The sequence below is a fragment of the Jatropha curcas genome, chromosome 11, assembly GCF_041381405.1.
Source record: "Jatropha curcas cultivar XTBG-Jc1 chromosome 11, XTBG_Jcur_1.0, whole genome shotgun sequence".
In the NCBI taxonomy this organism is placed as follows: Eukaryota; Viridiplantae; Streptophyta; class Magnoliopsida; order Malpighiales; family Euphorbiaceae; genus Jatropha; species Jatropha curcas.
This window is the reverse complement of record NC_143161.1, coordinates 11,968,379-11,995,541: the sequence shown is the minus strand read 5'-3', so window position 1 is coordinate 11,995,541 and position 27,163 is coordinate 11,968,379. Positions and strand designations below refer to the sequence as shown.

Here is a 27,163-nt window from a genome sequence, read left to right as displayed (position 1 = left end):
TGTGTTGTGTAATAGTTATTATTCATTATACCTTTAGAGGCATAATTAGAAATTCCACAGGTTTATTGAACAGTACGCTAATAACTTTAACATGATAAATTGTAACTCAAAAACTCTCTAACTGCGGAGCTCAGTTATCATGACCTAAAACCGTGGCGAGACTGACATTGGGGCCCAAGTAAGCTTAAAGCCCTTAAGGCCATAGTAAGTCTAAATCACACAATTCAATTACATCGACGAATCTTAGGAATGGCAAGACAATATCATTTTATATATAAGTCAAGTAATCATATATCCCTACCCTAATTTCAACATCTCAAATTAATTCATGACTCCGGCCTATTTACAACACACATCATTCATAATATGGGCTAATTGGTTAACAGATATACCTAGATAAATAATTAAAACATATATGAGTTGATGGGTTATACCCATTTACACTATTAAAGACATATGAGGCCTACAATTGCGAAGTTCAATAATAATTAGAAATAATAGAGTCTTTACATATAAATATACAAAATTTTAAGTAACTACTGAAATTAGAAATTTACTTCTATAGCTCTGTAGGTTACTTCTACACCGTTGTTCATCCTCATACATTACTTCTACACCGTTGTTCATCCTCATACAGGCAATTGGAAGTATTGAACAATTTAACCAAGAACATAAATATTTTTATTGCACCTTGATATATATATATATATATATATATATATATATATATATATATATGCACACTGAATATAGATTCGTCATGTGTATATTCCTAATAAAATGACTGCACACTGAATGTAGATTCATCACGTAGATATTCAAGTTGACATTGTCAAACGTTTCCTTTGTTCACAAAAAATCCCCACCAGCTAAGAAAATAGTTAAAGAAAAAATAATAAATTCAATAAAATAAACCGACGCCCAAGTTACCCACTGAATCACCAGATCAAATCAATGCAGATTATGCACATGTTATGCAAGGGCTTGGTCATCCTGCTCTTCCATTTAGATATACATACACATCAGTCACACCAAAGAGTTCCTAACCACGAATGGATGCCCGGGGGACAACAGGTAAACCTAGTTCATCCTCAGCCTGTCGAGCACCGAAATTCCCAGGTAGGAAAATTAGACAGGGAATAGCAAATTGCTAAGAATAATAATATATCTCATGCACTATGCAGACTTCATATCAGTAAGATTTTTACACGAACAAAGTTCAACTATGAAATCCATACGTCATGTATACTTTGACACATGCCTTGCAAGTAATAACAGGAATGGTATCTGGCAGGCACTCCAACCAAAGAGTGCCCTATTCATTCTTGAAACAAAAATATGAACACAAGGAAATAAACTAAATATGAGGATTTACCAGAGCATTATTTCTACCAGCCGGAGCTGCTGCATTTCCTGTGGGTGCTGATGGCAAGTTGAGTTCTGCATCCAGATCAAGTTCCTTATCAGGTTGCAGATAAGAAGGAACACCATCAGCCTCGGTTTCCATTCCCATGTCTGCCTCCAGAGCATCAAGTTCTGCATTGCAAAATTTAATCAGCATTAACTAACATGTATATAAACACATGGAACATTCTCTTCCAATTTAATGCAAGGATGTCCATTTAAAATTGATCCCATAGGGGAGAAGAAGAAGAAGAAGAATAAGGAAAAGAAACTGTTAAATGCTACTGACTAATGGCATGACATACTTTGTCTACCAATGCGACATAATTCAATAATTACAGATTATTTGAATAAGAAGTTTACTCTGGCTTCTCACAAGAACATTAAATAAATAGGTAAAGATCAAAATATTAATTTTCTACATGCTCAAAACAAATTATCCAGAATGACCTTTAGATGAAATTTGAGCTTACCTCCCATGAGTTCTTCCTCATCAATATCATCAGGCACATTATAGCTTCTACCGAGGGTCTCTTGGATTTCATTACTCACATCCATTAGGTCCATCATCTCGTCTTGCAAGTTCTACAAATGGCAAAAAGTAACCTATTTAGCACCATAAATTCCCAAAGGTAACTTAACATGAAAGCAGAGGGAGTAAGGGGAAGTCATGAGATCACATACATCTATGTCTTGAATCTTCACAGTTTTCATCATTCCTTTCAACTCCTTGTTGGCGGATTTCAAAGCTGACATCTAAGGAGGAATAAGACAAATTTAATTTAATAAATTTATAGATAGTCAAGTGGTACCATTAATTACTCCAGGACTTACATAAATTTTTAACTAAAAATGGACATATGCACACCAAGAAAACCTCACAAAATTTATTGGATATTTTATAAAGCGTTCACCTCCCAGTCAGATGTTTATGCACATTCCAGCCAATGTACAAATACACTCACTCCACTTTAACATCCATGAGTGATGAACCATGCCCCTTCAGTCAGTACCAGGAAAACATTTCAGGGTGTATACCCCAGAGCCCAATGCAACATGGTTGATCTAGCATGTATTGAATTTTCAATGACGAATGCCAAAATGTTCCTATTACTTGCTGTGAGTACCTTCTTTATTGAGGCACTCACAGCAATTACAGTCGTTGCTACAGTCGAAGGCTAGCTGTTGGTAGTTAGAGGTGGTAATTATGATAAAGTGTTTAGCTACAGAGTAGTTGGAATTCCAATTAGAATACAAAATTTATAAACAAAGAAATACATGTTTTCCTAATTATAATGCAACACAATCTACTATAATACAAATGCCTCTCAACTGAAACAATTTCAATAATAGAAAAAATATATACTCCAAAATACTTTCCTAAAACTGTCTGATCAGAATATATTTACAAAGAAGAACAATAAATTTCATCATATTGTTTCCCAATGTGATTGAAACTTTGTAAGGTTTATTGTCAAGAAACTTGGAATAAACAGATGACTTCTATTTGAATGTTTATTAGATTAGAAGCTTAGTACAAGACTTCCTACATTATGGGCTTTAGGGAGGGACAGATTATGCAGTCTCCCTCGTGTGTTGCAAAAAAGAAAAAGAAAAGAACCATTCCATAAATTAAATTAAATTACTAGATTAACATTGGCATGATACAAATTCAAAAGCTAATAAGCATTGTATATAATTCATATCAAGCTGCATATTTTTTAAAAAATTGAAAAAATTCAATTGGTTCCTGAAGTAGTGGTATAGCAAAACAATCCTGCACCTAAATTAGATTAAACTTGACAAGAGAATATTGAAATGAGAGGACAGATACCAAAATAGGTTGTAACTTCTGCCTGCAGAATTGAGAAAACATTCTGCCGACATAATGAGAACCATTTTTTATCATTGCTCAAAAATCTGAAATCTACTTCAAAACCGAACATTATAACCCTAATTTATAATAAGCACACAATCCCGCTAAAGTAAGATCTTTATTACAAATCATAATAGAAAAAGGAATTAAATATAACTAGAACAAAGTTTTATAATAAATCCTACTTGACTTATATATAAAATGATATTGGCTTGCCATTCCTAAGATTTGTCGATGTAATTGAATTGTGTGATTTAGACTTACTATGGCCTTAAGGGCTTTAAGCTTACTTGGGCCCTAATGTCAGTCTCGCCACGGTTTTAGGTCATGATAACTGAGCTCCGCAGTTAGAGAGTTTTGTGTTACAATTTATCATGTTAAAATTATTAGCGTACTGTTGAATAAACCTGTGGAATTTCTAATTATGCCTCTAAAGGTATGAGTGGACCAACTTGCCCACATTATAGATGACGTTAATGGTATGTAAATACAGATTCGAGCTATGAATTATTTGAAATATGAAAGCTAGACTAGAGATATAATTTGGCAATATGACTTAATAATGTTATATTGTAGGCTTATTGTTCCTAGAATTAACTAGAAGAAATGGATCCACGTGAGTTAGGCTTACTACGGGTATTGGGAGTTTTAAACTTACTTGAGCCCTAATGTCGGGTCGTGCCTTAATGAATAACGGATTTTCCCTTGTGCCCAAGACAAAACCAAAGAAAAGATTCATTAATATTTTCTAAATTGGACTTATTTTTCTATTTTCCCCAGGCCAAGATGCTATGGTCCTTTTTTAGTAGGTGATTAACTACCGTAACTTCTTATTTCAGAAGCTAAATCCATCAGATTGGATCAATAATTAACGAGTAATCCTAATGTGGGTGGATTTAGTCAGGGAGATGTGACCCATGATTTTGGGTCGTGACAGTTTTAGATACTTCGACAATATCTATACTTTATATAAATGTGAGAATAGGGAGAAATAATAAAATTTTCAATAATGCTCTTAATGAAAATTAAAATATTCTTATATAAACTTAGTCATAGCTAATTAAAAAATTACATTTATTGGTAGATTGGATATATTTATAAAAATTATTTTTTAAATAAATACATATAGATAATTAAGTATTTCAAAATTTTCAGCTTTATTTGTTTAAAATTTAATTTTTAATAAATATTTATGATAATGAGACATTTAAAAATGTTTATATTTTATTTTTTTAATATTTATTCTATTTTAATTATAATTTAAATTATTTTATTTATGAGAGACATAAAAAAGAAAAATTATATTCCTTTTATTAATATTCTTTTTTCTTTATATTTATATGATTTAATTGGATGTATTTTTTTAAAATAAAATTTTCAAATAGAATATACACAATATTTAATTTAGGAGAGAGATAAAGAAGAGAAAAAAGTACATAACTTTTATTAATATTTTTTCTTCATATTTGTATTGTTTGTAACACCCACCGACCAATCCTGGAGAACCAGACGGTGGATGCCACAATCGGTGCCGGAGCACCATCTTATGTCACTATAAAAGCTAGATCACAAATTAGAAGTGGTTAAATTTTCATAAGGAGGCAAGTAATTAACATTTTGTTTTTTTTTTTTTTTTTTTACAAAAATAATGTTTAAGGAAATTCCTACGAAAATTTCGCAAGAGTTTCCCCTAAAAATTAACTTGCCACACAAAGAAAATATACACACTTCCAATTTTCTCCAAACCCCCAAAACTCCAATTCAACACAACATACCACAAGCACTTCTAAATATCCATCAACATACGCATAATATTCGAAACACATTCTTTTCAAGGAATCTATAATCATCATACACCAAAAATATAATAAGATGTTATTTCCTTCAATAATCATAACTCTTAATACATTATAAACTTATTATATACAACCTCCATAATACAATCTTTATATACATGCCAAAAATCACCATTTACAAAATATCCTACCCAAAATGTGATCTCTACTCTGATGCTCGTCCTCTGGTCTTGAAGAACACCCTCCGCTCCTAACCTGCGCGTGATAAAAATCAACGCGCTGAGTGGAAGACTCAGTGGTGCTAAATAACCAACAATTTAATTAACAATAATAGCCAAGGCAAAACTTAAATTACTCAACTATATAAATACAGAAATCGCATTCATTTAATTCAAATACTTTGAAAGCAATGAGAAGATTATAAATACAAATATGTCTTCATTCTTTTATAGCAACAATAAAATTTCATTTTTCGTTAAGGCTCATACTCATGCAGAATGAACATAAGTAGATTTGATCGTGGCCTATGTTAGCGCCACCCCCATCACATACTCGTGGCCTATGAAAGCACCATCGTGGCCTATGAAAGCACCACCCCCATCACACAATCGTGGCCTATGAAAGCACCACCGTGGCCTATGAAAGCACCACCCCATCACACAAATAAGCGCGTCCGCCTATTTATAAGGGCTGATAACCCTAGCATATGATCATAGCTTCACAATAAGAAAATCCATCTCATCATACCACGTCTCAATCATGCATAGTAGAGCCCAAATCAAAATCATTCTTTCACAAAAGCAATAATTCTTAATCAAAACCTCTTCATTTAGTACTCATCAGTTCAAAAGTTTTACTCAAAACACTATAAATGTATATATACTTAAGATAGTATAAAAGTACATAAATCAAGAACTTTTCAGCATTTTCATAAACTTGACCTTTGCAGGGTTTTTAACACATAAGTTGACTTATGGGTCTCCAAATTGAATGGAATCAGGTTCATTAGAAATCTAAGACAAAATTCTACAAATGTTTAGAAGGGACCACAGCCCAGATCACACAGTAAGATAGCAAACAAAAGCTCAGAACACAGACCAACAGATCAGACCTGATTCAGCAGAACCAAGTCCAATGTTTCTTGAATTCCTACTTCACCAAACACTCAAATGAAACCAATCTAGAACGAGAGAATTCTCAAGACACAGGGAAACAACTTTTATGAAGAACTCAGAACCTAATCTTATCATTATAGTGGTCAAAATGGGCACTCAATTTAGTAATGCATGTGGCCCGACACAACAGAGTCAGTTTGGGTGTTTCAGCCATAAGTTGAGCTATGTATATCCAATTTGGACACAAGAGGATGGGTTGGAAAGATAAGAAGTAAATCTATAACTTTTATGCAGAACATAAAACGTTATTTTGCCAATTGAGTGGTCAAAATGGACAATCATTTCGGATAGACAGGTAAGACATCATAACAGAACCAGTTTTGGTATTTCAATCATAAGTTGAGCTACAAGTATTGGAATTAGACATAAGAATATGTTTTGGAAAGCTGAGAAATAGAGATACAACTTTCATGAAGAAGTCAGAAACAAATGGGAAGTATAAAGGGGTCAAAAATGAGTTCCAATCCCACGGCAGAACACATCTCACATTAAAATTCAGCAATTTCAACAAAACATACAAAGTTCCCAAAATATATTCAAAACCCTAACCATGTAAAACAACTTAAACAAGTGAAATTATGATTGCACTAACCTTATTAACAAGCTTGAATAAGCTTGGAAAGCCTTACTCCTTGGCTTTCTCTTTCCCCTTTGAGGATGGTTCTCCAACCTCTTCAAAGCATGAAAAATCAACATTACAAGCAAAACTTGACAAAAGAAATAGTTGGAGCATGATTTAATGCATCAATAACATGTCTAAACCATGAATTCTACTTAACAATTCACAAAACTCAAAAACCACAACTTACTTGCTTCAATGGTAACTTCACTTCTCTTTGCTTTTAATCACCAAACTCAACTTCTACTTCTTAATTCTTAAGGATTAAGTACTAATCTATGGTTTAATTAGGTAGTTTGGTGGTAAATTTGGAGGTAAGAAAATGAAGAAAATGAAAGAAGAAGGAAGAAGATGGAAATGACGTGGAGAAGAGAAGAGAAGAAAACAAAAAGTGTTGTGGTGTTTACTTTAAGTGCCAAAGTCAAACTTGACTTCCAAATTTCATGTCAAATGTGTGGCTAAGATCAAGTCCTAAGTAATCTCATCCAATGGCTCTAAATATTCCTCAAATAAATCTCTTCTACTTCTTATTTAACTCCAACAATTAATTAAATGAACTCCACTAAAAATAATTCCTCATTTATTTCTTAATATACCACACTAGAAATATTATGCATTTAATACATAAACTCTCCAAAAATATTCATTAAATATTTTTTACCCACCTAAATCATGCAAACATGCTCCAAAAATAGTAAATAAAATATTAACTATGCATAGTAATTTTTCCGGACTAAAATAATACCAAGTCCCGGACCGATGGTACTATTCACAGACCGGTAAATCACTATTACCGACACTAAAAGAAAAATCAGTCTGTTACATTGTTTCATTTGTATTTTCTAAAAATAAACTTTCAAATAGAATATACATAATAAACTTTTAAACTTTAAAAATTTTTACTTTTTTAACATTTATTTTTAAATAAAATGAACTTATGTGCATATAATGACGAACAATTGAAAATTTTAATTTTGAAAAATATATATAATATTTTATTAATATATTTATATATCTATATATATTGAAACTTTTTTGTTAGGGGATTCTCAAAATAGTTTTTTTTGTTAATTGTCACAATCCAAAACCATGAGCCGGATCAGCACTAAGGTCCAAGTAAGCATAAGGCTAATAAGGTCCGTAGTAACCCTGAACCACTAAACTTAGTCACGTTAGATTGAATCACAAGAATAATAAGCCCATATATAACAAATCTTATGATAATACTATATCCTGGCTCAAATCCAGCATTTCAAATATTTCATAACTCGGGCCAAATTCATTACACAATATCTATAATATGGGCTAACCAGTTCGTACATGTACATACAAATATGTAAATCATCTACCTAAAATTATCGCTTAACATGATCACATTCATACAAAATTACAATTTGTTATAATCCTATAATAAGAGTTTTCACAATCCTACAACTGCAGAGTTCAATATCAAACAGAAATAAATAAGTTCTTGTACACAATGCTAACAATTTAAATAATTACTGGAATTAGAAAATATCTGGCATAAGCACCAACTTCTTCTTGCCCTGGTTTGCTTTATTAGCATATTGCTTATTCCTCTTTTCTATGTTGGCTCTAGCCTTCTCATGTAAAGACTTCACCATTTCTGCCTTTTTAGAACCATCTAAATTAGAAAGTTCATTCAAAGGTAAAGGAACAAGATCTAATACAGTTAGTGGGTTAAAGCCATAAATAAGTTCAAATGGACTAAAACCTGAAGTAGAATGTATGCTACGATTATATGCAAACTCAATGAATGGCAAACAATCTTCCCAAGTTTTTAAGTTTTTACCCACAATGGCACGAAGCAGTGTTCCTAAAGTTCTATTCACAACCTCAGTTTGTCCATCTGTTTGTGGATGACAAGTTGTAGAATAAAGTAATTTAGTTCCAAGCTTACCCCACAAAACTCTCCAAAAATGTGAATCCCTATCAGAAACTATAGTTCGTGGCACCCCATGTAACCTTACCACTTCTTTAAAGAATTGGTCAGCAACATTATTGGCATCATCAGTTTTATGACAAGGAATGAAATGAGCCATCTTGCTAAACCTATCAAAAACAACAAATATATTGTCCTTACCACGTCTAGTCCTAGGTAAACCAAGCACAAAGTCCATGGATATATCAATCCAAGGTGAACTAGGAACAGGTAAAGGCATGTATAATCCATGAGACATAGACTTAGATTTGGCTTGTTTGCAAGCAATACAAGAATTACAAACTCTTTCTACATCTTTATGCATATGAGGCCAATAAAAATGTTCATTCAACATATCATAAGTCTTATGTACCCCAAAGTGTCCCCTCAATCCCCCACTATGAGATTCAAGCACAAGCAATTCACGCATAGAACATTTAGGCACACAAAGTTTGCTGCCCTTTGTGAATACTCAAATTTTGACCTTGCTACAGTGTCAATGCCGGACTGCAAACAGTCCGGCCGGACCGCAAACAGTCCGGCCGGACCGGAGGCCATTTTGGACATTTACTGGAAGTATGCCAATATGGTACTTAAAACGTCCGGAATATCGCGAGGATCGCGGAACAGGTCCCGGAATATTTTTCGGAGGTCCGGAACTCCTAAAAAGGCCCTCGGAACGAGGCACGGCGCCGGCCGCCGGGCACGGCGGCAGCAGCCGCCGGGAACGGCGGCAGCAGCCGCCCAGCGCGGGCAAGGCCTGCCGCAAAGCGCGCGCGGCGAGGCCTGTAGCCGAGCGGGAGGGGCCTACCGCGCGCGCGGAGGGCCTGCCGACCAGCGCGTTGGCTGCCGCGCGCGCGCGCGGGCGAGGCCTGCCGCCCAGCGCGCGCGGGGCCTGTCGCCCCGCACAGGCAGGGCCTGGCCCCCCCACGCCCCTGGGCGGCACCTGCCGCCCAGCTTGGGCGACACCTGCCGCCCAGACCAGGCGGGGCCTGCCGCCCCCCCAGACGGCACCCCCCGCCCAGCATGGGCGGGGCCTGCCGCCCCACCGACAGGGCGGCACCTGCCGCCCAGCCCTCCCGGCGGCACCTGCCGCCCGGGACCCGAAAATGGCCTATAAATAGGCCATTTTCTGTCCAATTTTGACACCTTGTCCGTTTTGACGGACGAATCCTTCTCCCTCTCACGCTCCTTGCGTTTTCTTTACCGCTTTTTGCATTTAATTTAATTTTTTATTGCATTTTTATTGTGATATTTGGACATTAAAATTAAACAAATTAAAATTAATTAATATTTCCTAAGCGAGGAGCTTAATCGGGAGTTAAGAAGCGGTCGTCGATTAAATCAGGTATGTAAACAAAACTCTGCCTATTTAATGTTAGCACTTCATGCATATTTCTCTTCTACTCTTAATAATTCTATAATTGCATAAATGCATCCACGTCATTATTTTTTGGTAAATAAACTGCTTTAATAAAAACAAACATGATTAAGCTTAACGCCCGATTAATTAATAATTGTGGTAGTTAAGCTTAAATCCGACAATATTGGCTAAAGAGCCTAGTTAATTAATAACTACGGTTCAATCGCTTTATTTCGAATAAATCTGGCTTAAGTCCAATTAATCAATAATTGTGGCTAAAAGCTTTAATCAATCATGTTTAAACAGTAAATTGTGATTAAGCTCGAACGCCCGATTAATCGATAATCGTGGCATTAAAGCCTAAATCGCACATTTTGGCAAACTAATTGCCTAAAACAACACATTTTGGCCAAAGGCCCTAAAATCAACCATTTTGGCGACAAAAGCCTAAATCGCACATTTTGGCAAACTAATTGCCTAAAACAACACATTTTCGGCTCAAAGCCATAAAATCGACATTTTTGGCAAAATGCCTTAAAATGAACCAACTTTCGGCCAAAGGCCTAAAATCAACCATTTTAGCGACAATTCGCGTAAAATCGACATTTTTGACAAAATGCCTTTAAAATCAACCATTTTCGGCTCAAAGCCGTAAAACCGGACAATTTTGGCCAAAGGCCTAAAATCAACCATTTTAGCGACAAATCGCTTAAATCAACATTTTTGGCAAAACGCCATAAAATAAATCAATCATTTTGGCGACAATCGCCTAAAATCAATCATTTTGGCAATCTAATTGCCTAAATCAATCTTTTTGGCAAAATGCCTTAAAATCAATCAAAATCAACATTTTTGGCATCAAATGCCTAAAATCAAATCAATCAACTCTTTGGCAAAATGCCTAAACAAAAATCATGCACGAAGCATACACACAATCATGCACGAAGCATAGACAAAATCATGCACGAAGCATACACACAATCATGCACGAAGCATACACAAAATCATGCACGAAGCATACACACAATCATGCACGAAGCATACACAAAATCATGCATAAAGCATACACACAAAATGCACAAAGCATACACGAAATCATGCACAAAGCATACACACACTCATGCATTAAGCATACACCTTCAAAGCCCTTCAAAGAAGGCCTATCGAACTACGTTGACTTTGATCTTCCATTCAAACGAAAGTACGTAGGCACGTTCGGGATTTCACCCCGGGTGGCAAGTCAAAATCACATAAACATTTCATTAATCCATCACTTACCTTGCAAAGCATTCATCCATCGGTTAGTTCATCAACATGACATAGTCTCGGGATCCACCTCGGGTTCGTAGATTGTGCCTTAATCATTGGGATAATTAATCTAGTAACTAGGTTAATTAAAATTGGAGTCACTCAGGGTTTTTTCCTAGTTTACCCTTAAATAATTAAACAAGGTGGCGACTCACACACATCACGTGCATTTCTTCTCATTCATCATATGCATCACATGCCTATGTGCTTCCGGGGAAAGGGGTTCACAGTTTGGCGACTCTGCTGGGGAATTATGTAATCATTTTGCATAAAGCGGACTACGATTGTTGTGTAAACTAATCCGCCCTTCTTTAGGGTATTATTTGACAATGCTTTGTTTTGCAGGGTATCCTAGCACGAATCAAGTGTTCTTTCTTTAAGAATACTTGATGAGGAAATTTGAACTTAATTGAAAAATTTAATTAAGACATTAAAACTTGTTGATTTATTTGCACGATTGAGAATCTTTTTCTCCATTGCATAAAAAATGAACTTCAAATGAATTTCTTCTCTTCTGTTCAAACTTCTGAGTCTGGATAGCAAGTAGCGCTGATCGGCAGGTCTCTTTGATTATGCCGACGGACAGCCAAAGCGTCCTCCCTGTTACCGCAAACCATCTCTAATCCTTTTGGAGGTGGCCCATGAGTATGCGTACCGTTGGACCCACGCGAAACTCTTTGTTTCACATGTGGTTAGGTATATCCTTACTCAAGGTTCAAGGGTCCCTTAATAAGCCAATTCTCTATTTGTGTCATAGCCTATAGAACCTATCCTTTAGGACTGTATGCACCCGATGATGCTGAATCATTCCGTTAAAAATGAATTATGTTGTGATGCTGTGTGCATTCACGCATTCATCCCATACTTCACGCATAAAAAAAAATTTTTCCATTTCAAAGTTGGAAAGTCACATTTTGGTCCCTGAGACCTGAAAATTCACATTTTTGGTCCCTAAGACCTGAAAACTTACATTTTGGCCCCTAAGGCCCAAAAATTCCCGATTTGGCCCCAAAGGCCCAAAAATTCAAATCTCGGCCCGTAAGGCCCACAAATTCAAATCTCGGCCCGTAAGGCCCAAAAATTCCTAATTTGGCCCCTAAGGCCCAAAAAATTCCTAATTTGGCCCCAAAGGCCCAAAAATTCCCGATTTGGCCCCTAAGGCCCAAAAATTCCCGATTTGGCCAAAAAGGCCCAGAAGTTCACATTTTGGCCCCTAAGGCCCAAAAAAATTCTCAATTTGGCCCCTAAGGCTCAAAAAAAAAATAAATAAATAAATAAAAAATAAAAAATAAAAAAAAAAACTCACATTTTGGCCCCTAAGGCCCAAAAAATTTTCTTTGAGAACTTAGGACCTTTCGAAAAGTCGAGGTGTCCAGCCCTAAGCACTCTACCTTACATACCACCCCACATCACAAGGGTCAAGTCCAAATACTTTACCCATACACTACCCTACCTCACACTATCTCACATACCATATGGAAACACCTTATATAGGATAGTCTAATCGTTTTGACTATGTCCTTTCACAGGTACCCCTCCAAAGACCACCTGTATTCGAAACACCAACTGAGCTCTCACCCACAAGTCCAACAACCCCAACAGCACCAATGGCATCACTGTCTGACATTCAAAACCTCATTGAACAAATGGAAGCCATAATGGAGGCTAGAATGAATGAAGCATTGGCTGCCCAGAGGACTGCCCTAATAGCTGAACTAGGTGGTGGTAATGGAAATGGGGCTTTCGCTGGGGGAAGTGGAACTGCTACCTCCAATCAGGGTTCTGCTGCTGAACCAACAAACCCTACCCTTAACCTGGATGACATGCCCTCCAGAACTGCTTCTGAGCTGGAAGCTCAGAAAATTAGAGAAAAATTAGAACTGTTGGAAAGGTCTATTACTGCCCTCAAGACACATAAGGAAGTGGTGGACATGGACTCCTTGTCTTTGTTCCCCGAAACGAGGCTGCCAACAAAATTCAAAATGCCCAACATGGATAAGTTTGACGGAACCACTTGTCCCAAAACGCACCTGAAAATGTATATGGGTGCCCTCAACCCGTTTGGCCTGAACAGCGAGCTCCTTGCTCAGTTGTTTCAGCAATCTTTGACTAGTGCTGCTTTAAGATGGTTTGTAAGCTTGGATCGTTCCAAAATGAAGAATTGGGAGGACATATGCAATGCTTTCAACATGCAGTACCATTATAATATCGAAGTGGATATTACCCGGAGGGAGCTGGAAACCACTAAACAAAAGAACAATGAGCCCTTCTCCTCGTTCCTTTCGAGGTGGAGAGCCAAAGCCGCTCAAATGATCAACCGACCCTCTGAACAGGAACAAGTTGACATAATAATCAGGAATTTACTGCCTGTCTATCAGTCACAGCTTCAAACACAGTATTTGCCTACGTTCCAATCGCTCATTGCGACTGCAACTAAGGTGGAAGATTTAATCCAGTTGGGTCAGCTCAAAGAAGACTCATACAAGAGGCAGAATCATGCTGGGTCTAGTGAGACAAATGAAATAGCCAGTATAATCCCCACGAATCCTTTACGTGTTGGGAATTTGGGAAACAATCAGCCAAGGAGGCAATATACTGGTCTCGGCATGCCAATCCTTTTGGTATTCCGAGAAGCAATGAAAGCAAATTTACTGAAGCCCTTAGAAGCAAGGCCATTACCAAACCCCCTGCCCCGGAATTTCAAAGCCAATGAATACTGTGAGTACCATCAAGGACATGGGCATAAGACCGAATCATGCTGGACTTTGAAAAACCGTCTACAAGACCTGGTTGACAATGGGTCTATTATCCCCAAGAGCAAGCTGAATAACAACCAATCCCTTGCCTAACCATGGGATTAATGCAAAAAAAAATTGCTAAACAAGAATCGTTCGATCCTTTCGAACTTTTCTTAGAAATGAATGAAGTTTCTATCTGAGAAGGTTGAGATCAAACCTCCAAAAGAACAAAAGAATTGTTCAAGACCAACAACAACATGTCTGATTGATCGAAGCATCAAGAAGAACAAAGTCACTATAGTCAATTCAATCCTAGTCCATCACAGTCCACCTAGAGTCTATCTTTTAGGGTCTAGTTCTTTTTCTTTTCATTTTCATTTCCATTCAAGTCTTCATTCAATTCAAATTTGTAAATCTAAGTGTCTTTTGTACACAAATTTTGTCTTATCAATAAAAAGGGATCAGTTTACGTTCCAATCATGTTTATACTCTCTCTCTATCTTTTCCTGTGAAAGCACAAAAAAAAATCAAAAAAAAAATAAAAAATAATAAAAAAAATGATGATAAAAAAAAAAGATAATAAAAATTGGCAAAGAAAAATGCATTCATCCATTCATTTGCTCTGCATCAATCAAAGCTGGGGGCATCTTAAGAAGCACCATCAAAGGGGAAGTTTTGAAGGGTAATCATGGAAAGGATCCAGCAAAGGGTACGCAAGACTTCAAACAGTACCGAGACAAAGCCGATTGAAGGGGTTAGGGCCAGAATGGTTTCTCCGAAAACCCAAGGATGGAAGATGCTCCGACAGAGAGGTGTCTGAATTTTGAGCTTAAAAGCGACAGAATAAAGACGTTATGTTTAGAATTGGATTGGGCCTGCACGAAGTCGCAATACTATCCATACACTACTCGAGTTATCTCAGAATCAAGTTGCCTCGAAATTCTTTATGGAGAGGATGCTTCTAAGCAAGAAAAAGGAAAAAAATGGGTCAAAAGGAACTTCTGCACAAAAGAAAGAAATCAAAGCTACAGGAAATCAAGTTGTCCAAAACGGGTCAACTACAAACTCTCTGACAAATTCAAGCCCATCAAGGGTAGAGGACAAATCATTTCAGCCATAAGGACAAAGACCAAGCGGCTGCTCACATTTTGAAAAAGCAAGTTAAAAGTAGTCATTTCCACAAATTGGATGACAACAAACACCTTGAAAATCAAGCACCAAAAATGGCACAAATACAAATGTCCTTATAAACAAGGATCATTTCTCAAAACAAGAAAAAGGAAGAGTCTCCTCAAAATTCCTTATGGAGAGGAGAACCATTGAGGAAATAAGTTTCACATTCAGAGGAAGATAAAGTTCAAGAAAAGGAATCAAATTAACCTCAAGAATTCAAACATGGCGAAGCCACAAACTCAAAGCATAAAAGCTTCTTCAAGCCAATCAAGTTACCACCACAATGTGGGTATTCAAAACTCTTTGTGATGAATACAAGTCATATTTCAGTCAACCAGTGGTAAAACCACTACAACAACAAAGTCAGATTCGCCTAGAGCTCGAGTCAATAAGTTGATTCAACAATCCAGTCGGGAATGAATCCCGCAAAAACATCAAGTCGGGAAAGAATCCCGCAAAGACATCAAGCCGGGAAGGAATCCCGTGAAGAAATCAAGTCAGAAATGAACTCTGCATCAACATCAAGTCGGGAAGGAATCCCGCAATGACATCCAGTCGGGAAGGAATCCCGCAAGGACATCAAGCCGGGAAGGAATCCCGTGAAGAAATCGAGTCAGAAATGAACTCTGCATCAACATCCAGTCGGGAAGGAATCCCACAAACGACATCAAGCCGGGAAGGAATCCCGTGAAGAAATCAAGTCAGAAATGAACTCTGCATCAACGTCAAGTCAGGAAGGGAATCCTGCAAAGACATCAAGTCGGGAAGGGAATCCTGCAAAGACATCAAGCCGGGAAGGAATCCCGTGAAGACATCAAGCCGGGAAGGAATCCTACGAAGAAATCAAGTCAGAAATAAATTCTGCATCAACATCAAGTCGGGAAAGAATCCCGCAAAGACATCAAGTCGGGAAGGAATCCCGTGAAGAAATGGAGTCAGACATGAACTCTGCATCAACATCAAATTGGGAAGGAATCCCGCAAAGACATCAAGTCGGGAAGGAATCCCGCAAAGACATCCGGTCGGGAAGGAATCCCGCAAAGACATCAAGCCAGAAATGAATTCTGCATCAACATCAAGTCGGGAAGGAATCCCGCAAAGACATCAAGCCGGGAAGGAATCCCGCAAAGAAATCAAGTCAGAAATGAATTCTGCATCCACATCCAGCCGGGAAGGAATCCCGCAAAGACATCAAGCCGGGAAGGAATCCCGCGAAGAAATCAAGTCAGAAATGAATTCTGCATCAACAATCAGATCGGAAATGAATTCCACAATCAGCATCAAGTCGGAATTAAATTTTGCCCCAACAGCAAGTCATTCCGCACCAAGTCGGAAATAAATTCTGCACCAAGCCAGGAAAGAATCCTGCGAAGAAATCAAGACAGAAATGAATTCTGCATCAACATCAAGTCTGGAAGGAAATCCTGCAAAGACGTCCAGCTGGGAAGGAATCTCGCAAAGACATCAAGCCGGGAAGAAATCCCGCGAAGAAATCAAGCCGGAGATGAATTCCGCACCAAGCCGAGCACGAAGTCCGCATCCCGGAAGGAACTACGAAAGACCTGATTCTCCCCATCCCCCGAAGAGTTCTTGGAGATACGTAGGCAGCCACAAAGGCGCGGTCACAAACATAAGTTTGCATCATAAAAAGCATTTTCTCTTTGCCAATATAATACAAAAAATAAAAAAAAAAAGAGAAGAAAAGAAAAATAAAAGCTGGAGTTGAAAACTCGAGAGGGCGGCTTCAGGCAAGAATTAAGCCCGCTAGGCTGAAAACCCGAAAGGGCGGTCTAGGCAAAAGTTAGGGCAAAGAGCCTGCTAGAGTCGAAAACCCGAAAGGGCGGCTACTAGGCAAAAGTTAAGGCGAAAAAAAAAAAAAAAAAAAAAAAGTGCTTTCAAAAGTCTCCTTGGGAGTATATAAATCATTTTTTCCAGGAATCACTGAGTTCTTTCGAGTCAAATTTCACTACAAGAAAAATTTGAGTCTCTAAATCGAGTCTCCAATGAGTCAAGTCTCCATCACCAGTGGTCATTCCACAACGAGTCACAAAAATCGAGTCACTCTCAAAAGTTCGTCACTATTTGAGTCATTCCAAGAGACAGAGAAAGGAAAATGTCAATCCCCGGGGTTTCCAAAACAACCCTAAAAATGTCAAACATAATAGTTGAGAGGTAATTCTTTAATACCTCGTCTCCACTCGGACCATCGTTTCTTCGATCCTTTCAGACGAGCGATGTCATCAACATTGTCTGTTTCCTCGAGTCATATAAGTGGCTTTGTTCTCTTTGATTCCTCAATCGATTGGACAAGTACAACACCAATGTTTTGAAGTATTCCGTGGTCAGCACCATTCTGGGGGCAAGAAGTGATAAGAACCTTCACCATTCTCCCATCACAGAAGTAATCACGGAATTTCTAGTCTTTCATTAAGAAGAAATTCTATTTCAGCTAATAAAGGCATCAAACAGGGGGCGAAATCCTCCAGGTCGGATTCAGGGGCAAGTGTTAACATACACAACCCAGGGTGAAACCCAACTACCGTCGACCTCTTTTTACATAAAACCTAGGGTGAAACCCTAACCAATAGCCAACCATTCTTCATCCAAAACCAAGCCATTTGATCATTTCGACTTTAGGTGGACCCTTGGTTCTCAAAGAAAAACAAAAAACACAAAAATAAAACAAATCTCTTTTCGAGCCCTCTAAGAGGCAAAACATCTTTTCAAGTCCTCTAAGAGGCAAAATTTCTTTTTAACTCCTCAAAGAGGCTAAAACATCTTTAAGTTGCAAATATAATTCCATGCATTTGATCATTTCATAAAAATAAAAAATAAAAAAAAAAAAATATATATATATATATATATATATATAATAATAATAATAATAATAATAATAATAAAATAAAAATCACAATCAGGCCCCAGAGGCCCGAAAAATCACATTCAGGCCACAGAGGCCCGAAAGATCACATTCAGGCCACAGAGGCCCGAAAAATCACAAATCAGGCCACAGAGGCCCAAAATTCACATTTTCGGTCACAGAGGCCCAAAATTCACATTTTCGGCCACACAGGCCCGAAAATTCACAATCGGGCCACAGAGGCCCACAAATCACAAATTCGGCCGCAGAGGCCCAAAATTCACAAATTCGGCCTAAGGCCCGAAAATCACACTCTGGCCATAGAGGCCCGACAATTCACAATCAGGCCGCAGAGGCCCAAAATGCTCATTTTCGGCCACACAGGCCCGAAAATTCACAATCGGGCCACAGAGGCCCACAAATCACAAATCAGGCCGCAGAGGCCCGAAATTCAAAACTCGGCCTAGGGTCCGAAAATTCACAACTCAGCCCAAGGCCCCACAATCCCAATTTGGCCCAAGGTCCGAGTTTCGCCTTCAAAATTTGCTCCTTCAGACGGCCACTGGCTCTCACAAATCATTTTTATGATAGCCAGTGGGGGGCAACTGTGAATACTCAAATTTTGACCTTGCTACAGTAACTTTTCTACAGTGTCAATGCGGACTGCAAACAGTCCGGCCGGACCGGAGGCCATTTTGGACATTTACTGGAAGTATGCCAATATGGTACTTAAAACGTCCGGAATATCGCGAGGATCGCGGAACAGGTCCCGGAATATTTTTCGGAGGTCCGGAACTCCCAAAAAGGCCCTCGGAACGAGGCACGGCGGCGCCTGCCGCCGGCCACGGCGGAGCCGGCCGCCGGGAACGGCGGCAGCAGCCGCCCAGCGCGGGCGAGGCCTGCCGCCCCGCGTGGGCGAGGCCTGCCGCCCAGCGCGCGCGGGGCTTGCCGCCCAGCGCGCGCGGGGCCTGCCGCGCGCGCGGGCGAGGCCAGCCGCCCAGCGAGCGCGGGGCCTGTCGCCCCGCGCAGGCGGGGCCTGGCCCCCCCACGCCCCTGGGCGGCACCTGCCGCCCAGCTTGGGCGACACCTGCCGCCCAGACCAGGCGGGGCCTGCCGCCCCACCGACTGGGCGGCAGCTGCCGCCCTCCCAGACGGCACCCCCCGCCCAGCATGGGCGGGGCCTGCTGCCGCCCTCCTGGGCGGCACCTGCCGCCGAGCCAGGCGGCACCTGCCGCCCAGCCCCCCAGGCGGCACCTGCCGCCCGGGACCCGAAAATGGCCTATAAATAGGCCATTTTCTGTCCAATTTTGACACCTTGTCCGTTTTGACGGACGAATCCTTCTCCCTCTCACGCTCCTTGCGTTTTCTTTACCGCTTTTTGCATTTAATTTAATTTTTTATTGCATTTTTATTGTGATATTTGGACATTAAAATTAAACAAATTAAAATTAATTAATATTTCCTAAGCGAGGAGCTTAATCGGGAGTTAAGAAGCGGTCGTCGATTAAATCAGGTATGTAAACAAAACTCTGCCTATTTAATGTTAGCACTTCATGCATATTTCTCTTCTACTCTTAATAATTCTACAATTGCATAAATGCATCCACGTCATTATTTTTTGGTAAATAAACTGCTTTAATAAAAACAAACATGATTAAGCTTAACGCCCGATTAATTAATAATTGTGGTAGTTAAGCTTAAATCCGACAATATTGGCTAAAGAGCCTAGTTAATTAATAACTACGGTTCAATCGCCTTATTTCGAATAAATCTGGCTTAAGTCCAATTAATCAATAATTGTGGCTAAAAGCTTTAATCAATCATGTTTAAACAGTAAATTGTGATTAAGCTCGAACGCCCGATTAATCGATAATCGTGGCATTAAAGCCTAAATCGCACATTTTGGCAAACTAATTGCCTAAAACAACACATTTTGGCCAAAGGCCCTAAAATCAACCATTTTGGCGACAAAAGCCTAAATCGCACATTTTGGCAAACTAATTGCCTAAAACAACACATTTTCGGCTCAAAGCCATAAAATCGACATTTTTGGCAAAATGCCTTAAAATGAACCAACTTTCGGCCAAAGGCCTAAAATCAACCATTTTAGCGACAAATCGCGTAAAATCGACATTTTTGACAAAATGCCTTTAAAATCAACCATTTTCGGCTCAAAGCCGTAAAACCGGACAATTTTGGCCAAAGGCCTAAAATCAACCATTTTAGCGACAAATCGCTTAAATCAACATTTTTGGCAAAACGCCATAAAATAAATCAATCATTTTGGCGACAATCGCCTAAAATCAATCATTTTGGCAATCTAATTGCCTAAATCAATCTTTTTGGCAAAATGCCTTAAAATCAATCAAAATCAACATTTTTGGCATCAAATGCCTAAAATCAAATCAATCAACTCTTTGGCAAAATGCCTAAACAAAAATCATGCACGAAGCATACACACAATCATGCACGAAGCATACACAAAATCATGCACGAAGCATACACACAATCATGCACGAAGCATGCACAAAATCATGCACGAAGCATACACACAATCATGGACGAAGCATACACAAAATCATGCATAAAGCATACACACAAAATGCACAAAGCATACACGAAATCATGCACAAAGCATACACACACTCATGCATTAAGCATACACCTTCAAAGCCCTTCAAAGAAGGCCTATCGAACTACGTTGACTTTGATCTTCCATTCAAACGAAAGTACGTAGGCACGTTCGGGATTTCACCCCGGGTGGCAAGTCAAAATCACATAAACATTTCATTAATCCATCACTTACCTTGCAAAGCATTCATCCATCGGTTAGTTCATCAACATGACATAGTCTCGGGATCCACCTCGGGTTCGTAGATTGTGCCTTAATCATTGGGATAATTAATCTAGTAACTAGGTTAATTAAAATTGGAGTCACTCAGGGTTTTTTCCTAGTTTACCCTTAAATAATTAAACAAGGTGGCGACTCACACACATCACGTGCATTTCTTCTCATTCATCATATGCATCACATGCCTATGTGCTTCCGGGGAAAGGGGTTCACACCCTTAAACAAATATCCATCATGTTTATAGAACTTATCAAATGCTCCATGCTCACATGCCACATATATGTTGCCAAAGTCAGAATCATTTACATATAAGTCTTTTAAATCCAAGTAATTTAGAACTAAGAGCAGTAATTAGAGTATATCTCCTAGACAATGCATCGGCAACAACATTATCCTTTCCATGCTTGTATTTAATCACATATGGAAATTGTTCAATAAATTCAACCCACTTACCATGCCTTTTATTAAGCTTACCTTGACCCTTCAAGTGTTTTAGGGCCTCATGGTCTGTATGGATGACAAACTCCTTAGGTAGTAAGTAGAGTTGCCAAACATTTAGAGTTCTTACCAAGGCATACAACTCTTTGTCATAGGTTGAATAATTGAGTTGTGCTCCATTCAACTTTTCACTAAAGTAGGCAATTGGTTTCTTTTCTTGCATTAGGACAGCCCCAATTCCCACACCAGAAGCATCATATTCAATCTCAAAAGTATTTTCAAAGTTAGGTAAAGAAAGTATAAGTGCGAATGTTAACTTCCCTTTAAGCGTGTCAAACGCCTTTTGTTGTTCTTCTTCCCACTTGAACCCAAATTCCTTATTGATTATTTCTTTCAGTGGTGCTGCAATTGAAGAGAAATCTTTTACAAATCTTCTATAAAAGCTTGCCAACCCATGAAAGCTCCTAACTTCAGAAACTGATTTGGGAGTTAGCCATTCTTTGATAGCTTTCACTTTCTCCTCATCTGCTTCAATACCCTGTGCACTCACAATAAATCCAAGAAAGACAAGTCTATCTATGCAGAATGTGCATTTGTTAAGTTTAGCATACAATTTTTCAGATCTCAATGTTTTATCCTAACATGCTCAACATGATCATTAAGAGACTTGCTATAAATGAGTATATCATCAAAGTATACAACCATAAATTTTCCTAAGAAGGCACGCAATACATGGTTCATGAGCCTCATAAATGTACTAGGTGCATTAGATAGTCCAAAAGGCATAATTAACCATTCATACAAACCATAATTAGTTTTAAAAGCAATTTTCCATTCATCACCTGGTTGCATTCTAATTTGATGATAACCACTCATTAAATCAATTTTAGTAAAGTAAGTTGCCCCATGCAATTCATCCAACATATCATCAAGTCTAGGGATAGGGTGTCTATACTTTACAGTGATTTTGTTGACCGCTCTACAATCAACACACATGCGCCATGTTCCATCCTTTTTAGGTACTAGAAGCACGGGAACGGCACACGGGCTCATGCTCTCTCGCACCAAACCTTTCTCTATAAGTTCATCAACTTGCCTTTGCAACTCCTTCATCTCCATTGGATTGCTTCTATAGGCATGTCTATTTGGAATGGTGGATCCAGGAATGAAGTCAATTTGATGTTCTATTCCCCTTAAAGGTGGTAAACCATTAGGTAATTCACTAGGAAAGACATCATCAAATTCCTGTAACATAGAAGGCAAACTGTCAAGGTTAGTGTTAGTTTCAACAAATAAAACCTCTTTAAACCTTAGAAGCAACACGGGCTTCTCCAAAGCAATAGCACACTTAGCCTCCCTAGCTCTCGCATAAAAAGTTTGTTTCTTTTTCTCCTCTCTCTGTTTTTCACTCACAATTGGGCCATTAATTTCTTTTGATATTTTTGTGGCCTCTTTCCCTTCTTCCTTATTTTCTCCCTTTTGTTGTCTCGAAATCTCGCTCTCTTTTTTTCTCAAGGCCGAAACCTCTCTCTCTCTCTCTCTCAAGTATCTTTCTTTGATCTTCATAAACTTCTTGAGGTGATAATGGTACAAGAACCACCTTTTTGCCCTTATGAATCAAAGAGTATTGATTATGGAATCCATCATGAAGTGCTCTTCTATCATATTGCCATGGTCTTCCCAACAATAAATGGCCAGCTTGCATAGGTACTATGTCACATAAAATTTCATCTTCATACCTTCCAATAGAAAATGGAACAAGTACCTGTCGAGTCACCTTCACCTCCCCATAATCATTCAACCATTGCAACTTATAAGGCTTAGGATGCTTGAGACAAGTTAGGTTCAGTTTGTTTACCATGTTTACACTAGCAACATTAGTGCAACTACCCCCATCAATAATAAGAGTACACACCTTTCCACTAATCAAACATCTAATGTGAAATATATTATCACGTTGCTCAAGGCTTTCTTCTTTGACATGCATATTCAAAGCACGCCTAGCAACTAAAGCTTCTCCATGTTCAGGAAGTGTTAAGTTATCTGAATCATCATCATCATCATCAATTAAATTAGGCATATCATCATAATCACCACATTCAAATTCAGAACTAACATTCCCATCATCCTTAGCAATCATAACCCTTTTATTAGGACATTGAGATGCATAATGCCCTTTCCCCAAACATTTAAAACATTTAATTTCTTTAGAAGGGGTTGTAGAGTTAGAAGTACCTTTGTTGCTTTTAAATGGAGTTTGGACAGCCTCTTTACCTTTTGAAGTTGAATCTGTCCTTTGGGAATTAGAACCTTTTGTTGACGCGTGTTTTTATGCCCCCGCCTAACCCAATGAGGATACAAGAGGCAGAATGAAGGGTTATGGCTATCCGGAAGTCTTTTAATCCAAAAGTTTAAATTAGATCAACCTAAATTAATTTGGAGTGCACAAGAGCTGCGTCACACAGCTATAAGGTGCGTGGCGGCACCGTCGGTTGCGTCACGCAGCTCCAATCAAGATGACGTCACATAATGATTCTGTCTGAGTATGTGGCAGCGGTCCGGAAAGTGAGCTGCGTCACGCAGCCATCGGATCCGTCACGCAGCCGTAAGCTGCGTGACGTAGCTATTGTCTGCTGCCCTACTTCTATAAATGCATCGTTTTATCTCTTGTTCAGGAGAGATTTTTAGGGCGTAAAAAAACACACACTTGCGGCTAGGTTTTTCTCCAGAAACTCTTCTGAGTTGTCTTGAAGAAAAATAGTCATTAGACATCAATTAGGTTAAAAGGAAAATCATAAAAAAAAAAAAAGAGAAAAAGAAAGAGAGAAAAGAGTGAGCGTTAAAACCTTGTGGAAAAAGCTTCTGGAACCCTTTAACCTTCATTCTTTAAGGCGTTCAAGCTGATTACAATCCTCAGCCTGAGGGTTAGGTAATTCACTTAAACTTTCCTTTGTATTTTTATTTGTTTATTCATTGTTATTTATTTTATTGTTGCTCTAATAGTTTAATCTTGGTTAAACGACATTCTGCCCATTCTTGGTTGTTTTTAGATTTTATTAAAACATGTTTAAATGAAAGAAAGACGTAAAAAAGGGTTGTTTAAAAAGTAAGCACGGACTAGAGCAGTTGCGTCACACAGCCAGTAGATCCGTCACGGACCTGGCAGTTGCGTGACGGAACTGTTCATATCCAAAATATCATTTTTTACCCGGACTAGTTGCGTCATGCAGCTGCTAGATCCATAACGGATCTTGAAGTTGCGTGACGGAACTGTTCATATTCACGATTTCATTTTATTTTTAATATTATTCTTTTAATTATGGATCTAAAATATACAGCTGACGGATCTGGACTTTTAAGAACAGTTGGGTCACGCGACTACTAGTTCCGTCACGCAACTGTTCTTCCAAGGACAGCTGCGTGACGCGACTGTTCTAGGGTTCCAGAAACGATTTTTTGTCTTTTTTTTGAAAAAAAAAATAATAGCTTTTGCACAAAAAAATTGAATTTAATTCTTTTAATAAGTCCAAAGACAACCAATTGTGGGCAGATGGCAGTTTAATCAAGTTTAGAGTATTAAGATGTAATAATGTATGATTTTGGTTTTTTAGTTTTTTGGGTTAAAGTTTTTAATTGGGTAAAATGTATTTTAGGTTCGGTTTGTGGCCCGCCTTTAACCATAAGGCAAGAGCGGGTCTTTTATTTATTTTGATTTAACTGTTTTAGGCTGTATGGTTTGAATGTTTTGAATGATTATGGATGCAATGAATGAACTTGTTTGGGACGATTAAGTAATTTTCCATATAGGAACTCGATTCGATTCATTCAGGTTGGGTTTAAATAAATAAATTGGCTTTTCTAACTAAAATAAATTAGAAATCGTAGGTTAAAAGAGGCTGGATTTTCCGGGCGTCAGCTTCCAACGGGCCGGCGTACCCAATTCCCTTACCCAGAATTGCACTTGGTGCGCCTGACCAGTCTTTTAAAAATAATTTGGCCTTAAAAAGAATTGGGTTTAAAATGGAGTCACTTTTATAAAATAAAATTGGAAACGGTCCCATTGCCGAAAAAATGGGTGGCGACTCAAAATGTTTTATAAGACCGATTCATCGGCATCGTATCCAATAAAGTGTTTTGTCACCATTTTTCAAAATAAGATCACTTTTCCAATCAAAAACAAAAAGGCACGTTTTTCGGGTCGCTCGGGGGCGGTGCGAAAAGAGATTGGCGACTCTACTGGGGAATGCAATCTACTAATCCCCGGTTATTTTTTAATAACTAGTTGGTTGCAATTAGGAATTAACTCTAAATCTACGTTTTCTAAAATTGGAAATAAAATTGGTTAAAAAGCCGTTGGAAAATTCTTTTATCGTCCTTGTTTGTTTATTTGCTTTCCGTTATTTTTCTCGGTTGTTGCATTCATACTGCATTTCTCTTTTCTCACCACTTTCTACCCAAATTATCCCTTGGTATCATTATTAACTTTGAAGGTGGATTCAGCCTAAACCACGCGTTTTAGGCACATCCACCCGAGAATTAGCAATTTTACCAACCGCAAGCCCAGTACCTTAAGAGGTGCGTCAAAAGGAGTAGGCCCACATGTAAGCCCGAATCCTGTTTGCGGAACCCGGACCTTGTAAGCCCAATGGACTGTGCATGTAGTTGAAAGCCTTAGTTACTTCCCCTAAGGAAAGCCTGAATCTATTTGCTATTGTTCTGTTGCATTCATTCCGAGAGTTTATATCGTCAATCTCAAAACCCCCTATTGGTTGTCGAGATTAGACCAAATCCTAGGAATCAGATGTCAGAATTTTTGCCAACAGAATCCGTGCGTGGGAGAAATAAGGTCGGAAGGCATGCATTTCCTAACCCCATTTCCCTGTGTGTTATAAACTGTTCATATACTGTGACATTCATGCATCACGTAACACTTTTCGTTTCAGCCATCCATTAATAGGGGCTAATTTTCGGTATGGACATTTGACCTTGATTTTGAGAATGGACCTCTAATTCGTTTTGAATAACATAATGCAATTGCTTATAGTGAATTAATATCCAAAAGAAAAGGGAGTTATAAGGGGGTTACAATTCCTTTGTGTTTTCACATTTCTCGCATTATCTGAAAGTTAGCGTGAGATGGCAAAAATTTGTAACTAATCAACATAGGATCCTGCTTGGGACCATCTGTTCCAAGGCAAAAAGTAAGGACACCAAAAAAAATAATAATAAGAAATATCCCTCTTGGAAATTCTTTCATTCCAAGGCAAAAATTAGGGACCTGACAGAAGATAGCCGACTGTAAAGTCCAAAAGGAACGGTCGACGACAGATAATGCCAAAAATGTTTGAATACAAAATAAATTATTGCTATGTCATTCATGCCGAATTTTAGATCCGTTCGTTGAAAACGAGACCTAATTTCCATACCGGTTATTGGCACATTAGCTTTGCATCCTTCATTCTATGTGCCTTTATTTTCTTTTCATGCATACATGCAGGATTCCCTTTTAACTTAGGTCCTTTTTCAGACAAAATTGATCCATCCCGGGAAATCACTTCGAGAGTTTGGCGCCGACAGTCTGGTCAACGTTTGGTCAGAGTGTCCCCAATCCCCGAGCCTG

General features: G+C 38.5%; 1 pseudogene across 1 annotated transcript; it reads right to left on the bottom strand.

Annotated features, from left to right (window-relative positions):
* Positions 1–798: 798 nt before the first annotated feature.
* LOC149492581 (vacuolar protein sorting-associated protein 60.2-like) lies at positions 799–2,186 on the bottom strand (annotated as a pseudogene). Its single transcript, XR_016318899.1, has 4 exons — positions 2,089–2,186; positions 1,878–1,989; positions 1,376–1,536; positions 799–1,096 (listed from the first exon to the last, which is right to left on the bottom strand). The product of XR_016318899.1 is annotated as a vacuolar protein sorting-associated protein 60.2-like (transcript).
* Between the last annotated feature and the right edge of the window lie 24,977 nt (positions 2,187–27,163).